The following is a 12,179-nucleotide window of genomic DNA, read 5'->3' as shown; positions in this document are numbered from 1 at the left end:
CGCTACATTATATTCTATCCCTGACAGGCCCTATCTATCCTCCAACCCAGCAGGCTCACAACTAATAAGAAAATATGTGGTTCAGGAACCTTGAAAAATTAAACAGGTAGTTTATGAACAATTTGTTTCATGGGGATGTTTATTATGTTTATTAAATATTGAGCCTTTAATGTTTTCCCAGTGCAGATGATATCATAAAAATGCTGACTTAAGCCTCGGATGTATTCTTAGAAAATGACATTTTACAGCACTGGTAGTACATAGTAAATAACTAAATTATAGCAGCTTCTCCCTGTGTATAGAGACAGTATGTAGAAACTGTAATTTATAATGTATCTTTATGGAGGTGTGTATGCAGGATGGATCCGTGCATGCCACACTCAAGCTCCCTTGGTAGGCTGAGGCTTAAAACTAAGCTGGGGCATAGTGTTCTGTTAGTGCTTGTCTTGGGAAACGTCAGCTTGAAAATTTTTTTTTTTATTGCTTGTAGTAAAGGAGACACCTTGAGTTCAAAGTTTCTGGCACCTAACGTACACAGACTCTGGACACTAATAATAAATGTAATCAGAAGTGTTATTTTGTGTCATTTTTAATATAAATCATTTTTGTGGGTCCCTCTGGAGACCAATGTATGTGAGAATATGAAGGTAAAATAGCTCCTTGTAATGTGATGTTCTTTATTCAAAAAGTATCAAATTAGACACAGAAACTCTTCTGTGGGGAGCTGGAGAGCAGCGAGAAAGTACATGGAGCATAGTCATCCCATGTACATACTGTGTGCATTACTAGCTGGCTGTCATAATATATTTAATCAGTGTGACAGTAAATGATCTTCTGCTGTAGACAAGCAAGTGGAAGATTATCAGCATCTTACAGGGTTAATGGCCCTTCCATAATAAACAATACCCACAGTATGAAAATAAGGCAATAATTCACGTACATATTTCAGAAAGCACATGCCCAAAGTGATTTACAAAGGAAGTTGGATCAAACCTGTGGTTAAATGCTATACCATTCCAGGGCACAGCTTTACTGAACTCAGAAGGACATCTTAATTTACTATGTATACCCACAGAGAAACACACGCACGGGCATTGATAATGAATACACTCTCACAGGGTTTTACTAGGGTTAGAGGTACATATAATAAGAAAATTCCAGTGACTTGGAAACTATGGACATGAAGAAGGTAAACTCAGTGTCTGCTTGAAATATAGCTGTCAGAGCATCAGCTTCAAACATGGGGAGTTGCTGAGAGGCCACTCATGGACCTTTGTTGTCTAACACCTTTATCCAAAAGGACACAAGTGAGACAAACTGACACCAAGATTGAGAAGGATGCTGGCATCTTGAGCCCTTATGAACCATGACTTTTGTAAATTATGAGGCTTGGTCAGCAGTAAACAAAAGCTGAACCAACACCCATGAAACAGGAGACCCTTAACTTTCTGGGACAGAAATAGTTGTGACTTTCAGTGTGGGTAATAAGCCAGTTGATAACCAAATAGGAAACATATCTCAAAATCAAGAAAGATACTGCATTATTGTGATGGTTAAGAATGAGAATGGCTTTTCAGCTTACTCTACTCAGCTTCTGAGCTGTTTTCCAATCACCTATTATAAATGAAAGGCGCTGTGGAGGATATGGACAGAAGGGGTTGAGGGATTACATTATGTAGCTTCTGAAGAGCAAGCCTGGGAAAGAGACACTTCTGAGAGGGATCTGATTCAGAGGCTGGTAATCAACTGTCCTTCTTCTCCCTGGTAGGCACACTAGCAATTGAGATGAATGTAAATTGTGGTTTTATTTATTTATTTTACTTCCTTGTATGTGTGCCTGTGCGTGTGTGTGTGTGTGTGTGTGTGTGTGTGTGTGTGTGTGTGCAAGCATATGTGTAAGGACGAGTGTATATATACCTGTGTGTGGAGGCCAGAGGACAACCTCAGTGTAATTCCTCATGAGCCTTTTCACATTTTGATTGAGACACGGACTCACATTGATCAGCTAGATGGCCAATGATCTTCAGGGATGCTCCTGTTTCTGTGTCCCTATCTCCTCAGCACTAGGATTACAGGCAAAAACTACAATGCTCCCTTCTTCCATGGGTTCTGGGCACCCAAACTCTGGTCCTCAAACTTGCAAGGCAAAGAGTTGACAGACTGAGCCATCTCCTGTAAGTACATTTTTAGACCCACACAAACAAGGGCTAAAAGCTCCCTGTGGATAAGAGTGCTTGGTGCATTTGTGGAGGACTTGTGTCCAGTTCCCAGGAGCTATATAGGTCAGCTCACAAGCACTTGTAGCTCTAGCTCCAGGCGTCTGAAACCTTCTTCTGACCTTCTTGGATTCCTGTACAAATGTGCACACTTACAGACAGACAGACAGACATTTAGATACTCACACAAACACACAATTAAGGAATAAAGATAAATATGCCCCCCTCCCAAATGAGACCATTCAATAACTGGGTAGGCATCCTGTGGCCGAGACTAAAACAAAATGAAACAAAAATTACATTTGATTTTCCTTTGATAGGAAGCATCTAGAATCAGTCTGTATTTAGGAAAGGGAGTTTGAGCATTTCCTTCCAATTTTAAGAACCTTCAAACCCAAAACGGCTCTCCATTCCTGCAGAAGTCCCAGTATTTTTGTTTAGAGTATATTGTAACAAACTTTGGGCTGATCTAAGGCTTCTTATTTTTTCTTTTATTAGAAATATTTTTAATGAAGTATATTCTGAGTATGGGTTTCCTTCTGCTAACTCCTCCGAGATTCTCCCCCACCTTCCCTTCCAATGGAATCTATACCCTTTTTGTTTCTTGTTAGAAAACAAACAGACATCTAAAGAATAACAACAAAGTAAGATAAAACAAAACCTAAAAAACCAGGACAAAATAAAACAAACAAAAACAGAAGAAAAAGAGACAAAGAATAGACAAGATACACATGTAGACACAGAGACATACACACATTCATACACACATACCCTAAAAAAAAAAAAAAAAGACAAAGCTCCTCCAAAGATGTCACTGAGTTCATTTTCTTTTGGCCATCTACTACTAGGCATGGCACTTGGCCTTAAGAGTGCTTTGTATCCTCAATGAGACCGCAATGGAGAGAATTGAGTTTTCATTTGCAAGTGGCTATCAATTGGACATAGCTTCTGGGTTAGGGATGGGGGCTTTTGTGCATTTCCTCTTTCAATGCTGGGACTCCATACAGGACCTTTGCGTGCTGCCACAGTCTCTGCAAGTTCCTGTGTGTGTTGGTCTTGCTATGTTCAGAGGGCTTTATGTTTTCAGTGTCCTCCATGCCCACTGCCCATTGCAATCTTTCTACTTCCTCTTCTGCAGGACTCCTTGAGCCTGGAGGGAAGGAATTTGATGGGGGCATCCCCTTTAGGACTGGTTGTCCCAAGGTCTCTGAGGCTTCTTTTAACTTTAATTTAAAAAAAAAATTAATTTTTTATACATCCCAAATACATTCTTCGACAGTTTTCTATTAAAGTTGAAACTTACTCATGGATGCTTGGACCCAGTTAAAATGCTTTGTCCTGGCATGGACTTGCTGAGGTCTCCTGGAACTGTGGGTGTTGGATCTCACTGAAAGGCAATGGTTAGTCCTTGTGGGCATTGGGGTTAAGAAAAATCCTTCCCATATTTGTCCATTGTTTTTATGTAGTTAAAACATATTTATGAAACCAAGAATATCAGGTTAGACACATAGACTATATCTGTCTCCACATAAGATACAGATAAAATGGAGAGCAGTTTGTAGAAAGGAAAAAAATCACTCCTGGTCATTAAAGAATCATGCACATTGCAGAGAGCATTAGGTCTGTTTGGCCTCAGGTCACATGTTGTGCCACCAATTTCATACATTCCTCTCTTTAAAAAGAGGCAGTTGATGGCAATTAATTACCCCTGGATAGCATGTACAGCTGCAGCCTATGTATGGAAACAGAAGAGAAATTAGATTTAATTGGCCTTAGCACAATCAAGAATGTGGCATTTATTTAATTATGACTTGTTGTGAAGGAGACCTTGATTAGTGTGGTATTACATTTTTAATATTAATAATATAATTAATAACACATACAGCACATAAAAATCAAATAAGCTTCTTATATATTTCATCAAGGAATTGCCTGTTATTTTCATAGCTACATGAGTGTTCTTTGAACAATCAAATAATTCTCAATTGTATATGTTCTAGACTGTTGGCCTTGTGTGTGTATCATGTTGACCATTTTGGTTTTCCTTCATCAAACTGAGGCCCGTTCCGCCATCCTCAGCAGAACTTCTGTTGTTTGGTGAACTGATTCACCGAACCTCAGCTGATTTTCCTACTTTGGACTACTCTGGGGCTTTGAAGTCAGTGCATTGGTCATGAAGTGCACTTTGTCTTTTGCTTGGTAATAACTAGGATTTTTTTAAACAGGAAAATTTGGATTTCACTGTAAAGGCACACAATAAACAAATAAACACTGTGTGTGGGGACTTGTAATTGTCATCATTAATGTTTATGACAATGTTTAGACAGTATCTTGCATCCTTCCATCAGCTAATGCTTATACATGCATTCTGATCATTTCATTGTGTTTTCCTGGTTTGTCTATCTCTAATAAGTCCCTGGAATCTCTTTTTTCCCGCTTCTCCCTCATAGCTTTTCTGGCTGAGCATTTATTCCAATTTAAGGGGCCACAATGTATTACATTCTGTACTTAGGCAGGGTCTTGCTGATGGAAAGGTTCCCTAAAATGCCACCAGATTAAACAAAATGAAAACTTCTTACTGCCACACTGTATCTTAAGAAATCTGTCTTCTATTCCCCCATATACCAGACAATCTTTCTGAATAGATTCACATAGAAGCAGTGGTATTACGTTTTATACCTGCCACAGGCATTTTAAACAGAGGAAGAGTAGTCTCCCATGGCCTTTAGGAGTAGTTCTGCTTTCTAGATAGTGAACAGCAAGTGTGGTATGTGTTGTGCCTTGCTGCATGGTGGCTATCACGGTGACTAGCTGTACTATCTAAGAACATTGTTCTTATCTCCTATACCTCAGCTAATGAGCACTAAAATGCTACACCCCCAAGTCTAGTGGAGAAGAAGGATTGGGCAGTTAGCAAGAAGCAAGGAGAGCCAGCCATACATCAGAGAGGTCAAGACTTGGAGATGGGTTTATTTTGTAGAACTTTTTTTTTTTTTTTTTTTTACTTCTCTTAGTTGTTTCTTTGTTTTGTGATTTTTTTTTTTTTAATTCTGGGTTTGTGTTCATTTTATGAAGAGAAAATAAACCCGCTGAGTATGTGGACATATGTTCATCTTCACGCTATCAAATATATCTTGTCTGTTCAAGATAAATATATCAACATTAAAGATGGCTTATCTCTGAGAATCACAACGGACCAGAGATTCAAAGCAATCCCATGGTTTTCCAGCTAGGGGACCCCGAAATGACACTGAAAAAAATCTTCTAGCTTCTGGTTTAAGAGCCTAGCTCTTTCCTCACTATTTCCTTAGAAAACGACTGTGTGACCTTGTGTTCGTCTTTTCTTCTCCTCAGCCCCACTGACTTTAAAGTGAGAGTGTAAAGCTCTTGGGATGATCTTGAAATCCCCTGGTATCTCTTAGTTTATTATTTTTACAGGCTGGAGGAACAAGTGCTGGGCCCTTAACAAAGAAGTGAAGTCCTGGAATTCAAAGCAGTTTATTCAGATGTGGCCAATCATTAACCCAAACAACAGAACAAGGTCACTGTGCCAAAACTGACTCAAAGACCTAACAAGAAAGTGGAAAATGATTGTTTACTTCTTTTAAAAAATATATGTTCAAAACAAACAAACAAAATTTTTGGTTTTTTGGAGGGGAAAGAAAATGAAATTGGGTGGATAAGGAGGTGGGGAGAAACTGGGAGGAGCTAGGAGAAAGGAAAAACATGATCAAAATATTGTATAAAATAAATTTTTATTTAATATTAACATATGCATAAAATGTAGATAAAATCCAACTCCACACCTGCCCCACAACTTCTTCCCTATCTCCCCCACCACTCCTTGCTCCCAATTTCATCTGCTCTTTAAAAAAAAAAAAAACCCTCTGTGTCGTTAGTGCCCACTGTATGAGCAGGAATGTGGACATCTGCTGGGGCATGGGTGACCTCTGAGGACCTGAGTCCCTGGAGAAAACTAACTACCATCCCAGTAGTCAGAAATTGCCCACAGCCCCTCAGCTAAGAGGGGGTCTTCATGAACCCCTCCCCCATCTGCACTGGGATCTTTTTTTCCAAGAGCAGGAAGGCATTTCTTCAACAGGAGGGAAACCCAGCAGGTGCTGGTGCTTTGCTTTTTTTTTTTTTTGTCTCCCACAGAGTGAGCTCCATCTGACCTTGATGAGGTGTGAGAACCCTTTACTGTGTGGAGAGGAAAGACCCAAGCTGGCTCTAGATCCACTCTTTGAGTGAAAGGGGAGCAGCATGCCCACTGAGTGAAATCAGACCTCAGATGACAGCAGGGCTCGGCATGTGCTGCTGAGCATCATACATGACAGCTAAGTGTTAACATGAACACACACTCGTTTGTCTGCAGACAACCCCAGCCTTGCTGCTGATGTCTCTGTGAGACTAAGTTAGTCTTTTTGCTTGATTAGTTGTGAGGGTTTGTTTTTAAGATGTCAGGTGGAAGTAGCTACACTTTGTAAAGTTAAATGAACTTGGTTTAGGAGAAAAAACAAATTTTACACACACACACACACACACACACACAAACACACACATACACACACACACACACATACACACACACACACACACACACACACTCACATGAATGTATATATAAACCCCTGGGTGCTGAATTGCTTGTTTTTTAAAGTTGATGACAAATATTATTATCCAAAAAGTGCTTGGTTCAGCGCCATACCTGTGTGCACTCTGAAAGGATTTCTTTACTTTTCTCCATAGAAACCCCTCCAATACGATGTGTGATAACAGCATGTGCCTATCATTCCAGGATATAAAAGGTCCAGGATATAAAGTCACTTCTGCTGCAGCTGCCAGAAATAGGCTGCCAACAGCCCATGCTTGATACGGCCACCCAGCCCACCCAGCAACCGGCTTAAAAGCTAGCTGGAAGGCAGCAGTCTATTCAGGACCGAGGTTTTCCTTCTAACTCTTCCCATTCTACCATATCGTCAAACTTTTGTTCAGAATATATAAGTACAGCAAAGACTTCCCATGAAAACAAAGCATCAGGGATTCTGGTAATAATTATATTCAAATAACAATAGTAGAAACACAAAATCAGAGTCAGTGGGCAAAGATGAGAGAACTAAGTGTGTAAAGGCGCTGGCCATGAAAGCCCAGTGGCCAGAATTCAGTCCCCAAAGTTGACATGAAGGTGGAAGCGGAGAAGTGACTGAACAAAGTTGTCCTCTGGTTTTTCCAGACACACATCATACACACACAACAATGATGTACAATAATAATAAATTTTAAAACACAAAATACGTGCCATGAGTACATATCCCCTGGTACAATGACAAAGATGTATCTGAAACATCATCATTAACATATGATTTGACATGTCATTTGTGATGCATGCCATTCTGCTGACTAGGAAATCTCCCCAGGTGTTGAGAATGGAGGAGCTGGCTGTAGTGTGAATTTAACTCTCTGGAAAGGACAGGTTCTCTGTCTTGCTGTTTGAGCAAAGCAATGTACCTAAACAAGGCTTTCTTTGGTACCAAAAATAGGTGGAGGTGTATATGTAAGAGAAACATGTTAGGAAAACAACATGTCAGTAATATGTCTGTTGCAGAACCTTAGCAGTGTGCCGACAAGCAGGGAATGAGATGAGGAGGTTGAGATGCGATCACCGTTTTGGTGGTGGTGGTTTAGAGAAGCTTGTATTCATTCACTCGAGGCAGTTTTTAGGACACAGGCTGAGTTTGCAGATTTGCCTTTGGGTGGACTATGGAAGGGAAAAAAAATGAATGGCTTTTATACTTCTTTGCCTATAGTGTACGCTGCACCATACCTTCGCTGACCAGCAGCCTCTCCTGTGTGTGAGGAGATTCTGCCTCTTAAGACTGACTTCTCACATCCTCTTAGGAACCCAGAGCTGTTTATTATTATGTGTTTGGTTTGATTAAGGACTGTGACTTACGTCTTAAAATCTGTAAGCAAAACAGTGACTCGACTGAATGTGTGGAAGTGCTGAGTACTGCTGTGAGGGCAAAGGTATCATGTGACTGATAGAAATTACTTCATGGGATCTTGTGGCTGATAGAAGATGCTGCCTAGAACCCAGTTCCTTGTCCCCTCTGTCTCCAGAAGTTCATCTTAGAGGAAACTTTGCACTGTCTAGGAGCTCATTGTCTTTATGCTTGTCTTATGATCTCTCTCTCTCTCTCTCTCTCTCTCTCTCTCTCTCTCTCTCTCTCTGTGTGTGTGTGTGTGTGTGTGTGTGTGTGTGTGTGTGTGTGTGTAAAGTCCCTAAAGGTCCAGGCCTTTCCAGTTACCCGCAGAGAGCTTCAGGAGAGCTCCCCACTCTTTAAATATGAAAATTTTGTTCATTTTTGAGGCAGGCTCACTGGCCAAGAAGTCACTAGGCTGTCTTGTGAGAGACTCTTTCCCCCTCTCCAGGGCTAGAATTAAAAACATAAGTTACCATACACAGCATTTTTAATTTAAGATTTGTTTTTTATTATACAGGGTTACATAAAATGATTTTCATGCATGAATATATTTTACTTTTTGTGAATATCCCTATCATTTCCAACTACCTCTTCCCTTCTCATCAACATTACTTCTATAAGGTTGATGAGAAGCAAGCACCTTTACCAGTTTTTTTCTTTTTTCCCAAAACTGGATTCTATGAGTGAAACACAGATCCTTGTTGTTGAGGGGCTCTCACAGCCCGATTTTCTCTCTTCTCGGTGAACTATTTCAGGTTTGTCTCCAGCTGTCCAATAAAATAAATAATCACCCTAAAAATAATCATAGTATTTTTGAGAATATAATTATGTAATTCCACCCTTTTCTTACCTCCCTCCAAGCCCTCTCACACACCCCTCCTTGCTCTTTCAAATTTATGGCCTTTTTATTTTTAATGGTTGTTACATATGTGTGTATTAAAAAAACAAAACAACCAAAGAACCAGCCACTCATCCCTGACACTAGAGAGGAATTGTAAACAACTCTTAAAAATAAAATAAAGCAAGTGTTTTCATGTCAATGTTTTAATTTTTCACTGATTGGAGACTGTTGTATATCATATGTGGCAAACACCTAGGAACAACAGGTCATGCAGATACCACAGAAGAAGGAAAAAAAAAATCAAACTTTTGCCTCAGGGATAAATAAGCAGAAAAGATTTTTATTATTTCCATGTGTTGTTTTGAATATATTATTCCAAAGAGCACTTAGCACCTTCACAGTGCTAAATTAATTTAAAATGATAATATTTTCCCTTCTTTTCTAAGATCTTTTCTGTGGGAGGATGCAGGAGGTAGACAGCAGAACCGGGGGCTTTGATCTTGCCTGTAAAGTACTTCAAGTCCAAAGTTTTGAGGTTACATTTTCACAAGCCCAATTGGTTGCTGGGATACAAAGCTGGGAGGTAGAATGTAGTTCTATTTCATCAGTTTATAAAAACTATATTTTTAAAGGGCTGTCCCTGCTTTTTAGAACATTTCATCTGTTTCGGATCTTTCTTAGCCCTCTAGCTTCCCTAAAGGCTAGTTGTACGTGTAATTTCTATAGATGTCTCAATGACTTCGTCCAACTTGGAAGCGGCTCCCTCTTCAGGCACTGAGTACTGTTGCTTCCATGTACTTCATAGCGGAACCAAGATGGCTTCTCACTTCCCTGGAACACACAGCAAATGACTTTTCATGAACCTCTGTTGTAGTAAGTGCTGGGAGACTGGGACCTGTGTCTCCAGCAGAATAGAAGATTTTTTTCCTGGAGAATTTACAAAGGGAGACTGGCTCTTGCAGATGTACTTTGTTATAAAATACAATAAACTTGTCTTTATCCCTCTAGTCTTTCTTCTTATTTGGTGTCTGTTTTAATTTCTGTTTGTTTGGCTTTTCTTTTCTTTCCATTAAGAATGCTGAGTTTCATAACATGGGGTGGCTCAGCACTTGAGAACCCTCATTGCTTTGCCAAGGACATAGATTTGGTTCCCATTACCTACGTCAGGAGGCTCACAACTGCCTATAACGCCAGTTCCAGAGGATCTGGTGCTCTGTGGCCTCCCTGGGGACCAGCATAAAAACCTGCACATAAACTTGTGTGGGTACACACACATACACATAAGTAAAAATGATAAATAAGTCATTTTTTAAAAGAAAACAGAAGGCTTCCTACCCAGGTATAAACCTACTACAGTGTCCGCTCACTTCCTTTCTTTTGCAAGAGGCTATCTGGCATCTTCCTTTCCCTCCATTGCTCTCTTTTTCATCTTGTCAAAACTGATAGCAACACATTTAGAGTATTGTCTGACATTCTAAGAATTTGAAGTTAGGCATCACCTCCTTCCAACTAGCCCTGACCCCACACCTATACTCAAGTGTGGACCAACAGGGGGTCACCTCCTCTGAAAATCAATGGCATGGAAAGATCAATTAAAGAAAGTACACTTGAGTAAGCAGATACAGGAACAGAAGAGTGGAGATTTGGGAACCGAAATAAAAATACGAAGACACACTTTTTTAATAGGCACTTTTCTCTTTGGGCTGCCAGCCAGCTCCCAAATAAAGACACAAGACTTATTATTAATTATGAATGCTTGGCCGTAGCTTAAGCCTGTCCCACTAGCTCTTTTTAAATTAATTTAACCTGTTTCTACTCATCTACATTTTGCCCTGAGGATTTTTATTTTTCTTTCATTCTTTATGTCCTACTTTCCTGTTTCTTCCATGTCTGTCTGGCCCCTGGTGTCTCTTTTTCTTTCATGACCTAAGCCTAAGTTCCTCTTCCTGCTTACTCTCCCTGCTTACTCTTCCTCTCTTTTGGCCATTTAGCTTTTTATTAGACCAATTAGGTGCCTTAGGCAGGCAAGACAAAACAGTAGAACATCTTTACATAATTAAACAAATGGAACACATATTTACACAGTTGAGCAAATATTCTGCAACATAGACAAAGACAACACATCTTTACATAGTTAAACAAATGCAACACATCTTTGCATAGTGAAACAAATATTCCACAACATTTCCCCCTTTTTGTCTAAATAAAAAGAAAGGTCTTAGCTTTAACATAGTAAGACTATATACAATACGAACAATTATCAGGGTTGGGGATTTAGCTCAGTGGTAGAGTGCTTGCCTAGCAAGCATAAGGCCCTGGGTTTGGTCCTCAGCTCTGGAAAACAAAAATTAAAACAAAACAAAACAAAACAATTTTCAAGTAAGAATTACATTTACAATACCCAGTCCATTTGCATTTGGCAAATTCAGAGAAAATACTCCATTATCTATCATATCTTGGTGAGTACAAAGTTGTGTACCTAATTTACTTTCTGCCTTAACATGTATTGCCAACCCAAATTTATCTTTTCAGACCTTAAGACATTTTCTTAAGTAAATGATTTAAACTTTATGTTTCTCAATCTTATATACTTCTCATCTCTTATGTAAGTTTCTTTTCTGAATTTAGTAACAAGGAAAACTATGACAATCTTGTCTTCAACTCTATCAGAGATCTCAGAAGGATATAATATCATCTGAGTAAAGAGAAAGTGAAGAGCAAGAAACTTCCAAAACTATAGGAATGACAAAAATTTCTGGCTGCCTGGACAGTCGTCCAAGATTCTGCTACAATGTTGGGGCATCCATCTTTGGTCTACAGGCCTAGAATATCTGACAGATTTTCTGTGAAACAGGGATTTCCTTGTCTTGGCAAAGTTTGGCAGTCTTTTTCCTTTGTACCCTGCTTGTCCGGTTTGTACAATATACTGTCAGGAGTTGAGGCAAGGGCAGTTTCTTGCCCAAATGGATAGCATTACCACAACAAAAGCAAACTACATATGGAGATACTTCAATACCCCATCATCCTTTTACAAAGTAGATTGGTGCTGCCAGCAGCAAACATGTCTCATTGTCTTGAAAAGCCTTAGGTTATTAAATATCTTCAATGCCATATTCTGTAGGTCTCTGAAGCACTTGA

This window comes from Onychomys torridus, chromosome 4 (genome assembly GCF_903995425.1).
Source record: "Onychomys torridus chromosome 4, mOncTor1.1, whole genome shotgun sequence".
NCBI lineage: Eukaryota > Metazoa > Chordata > Mammalia > Rodentia > Cricetidae > Onychomys > Onychomys torridus.
The sequence above is the reverse complement of the archived record's forward strand: the minus strand, read 5'-3'. Positions refer to the sequence as shown.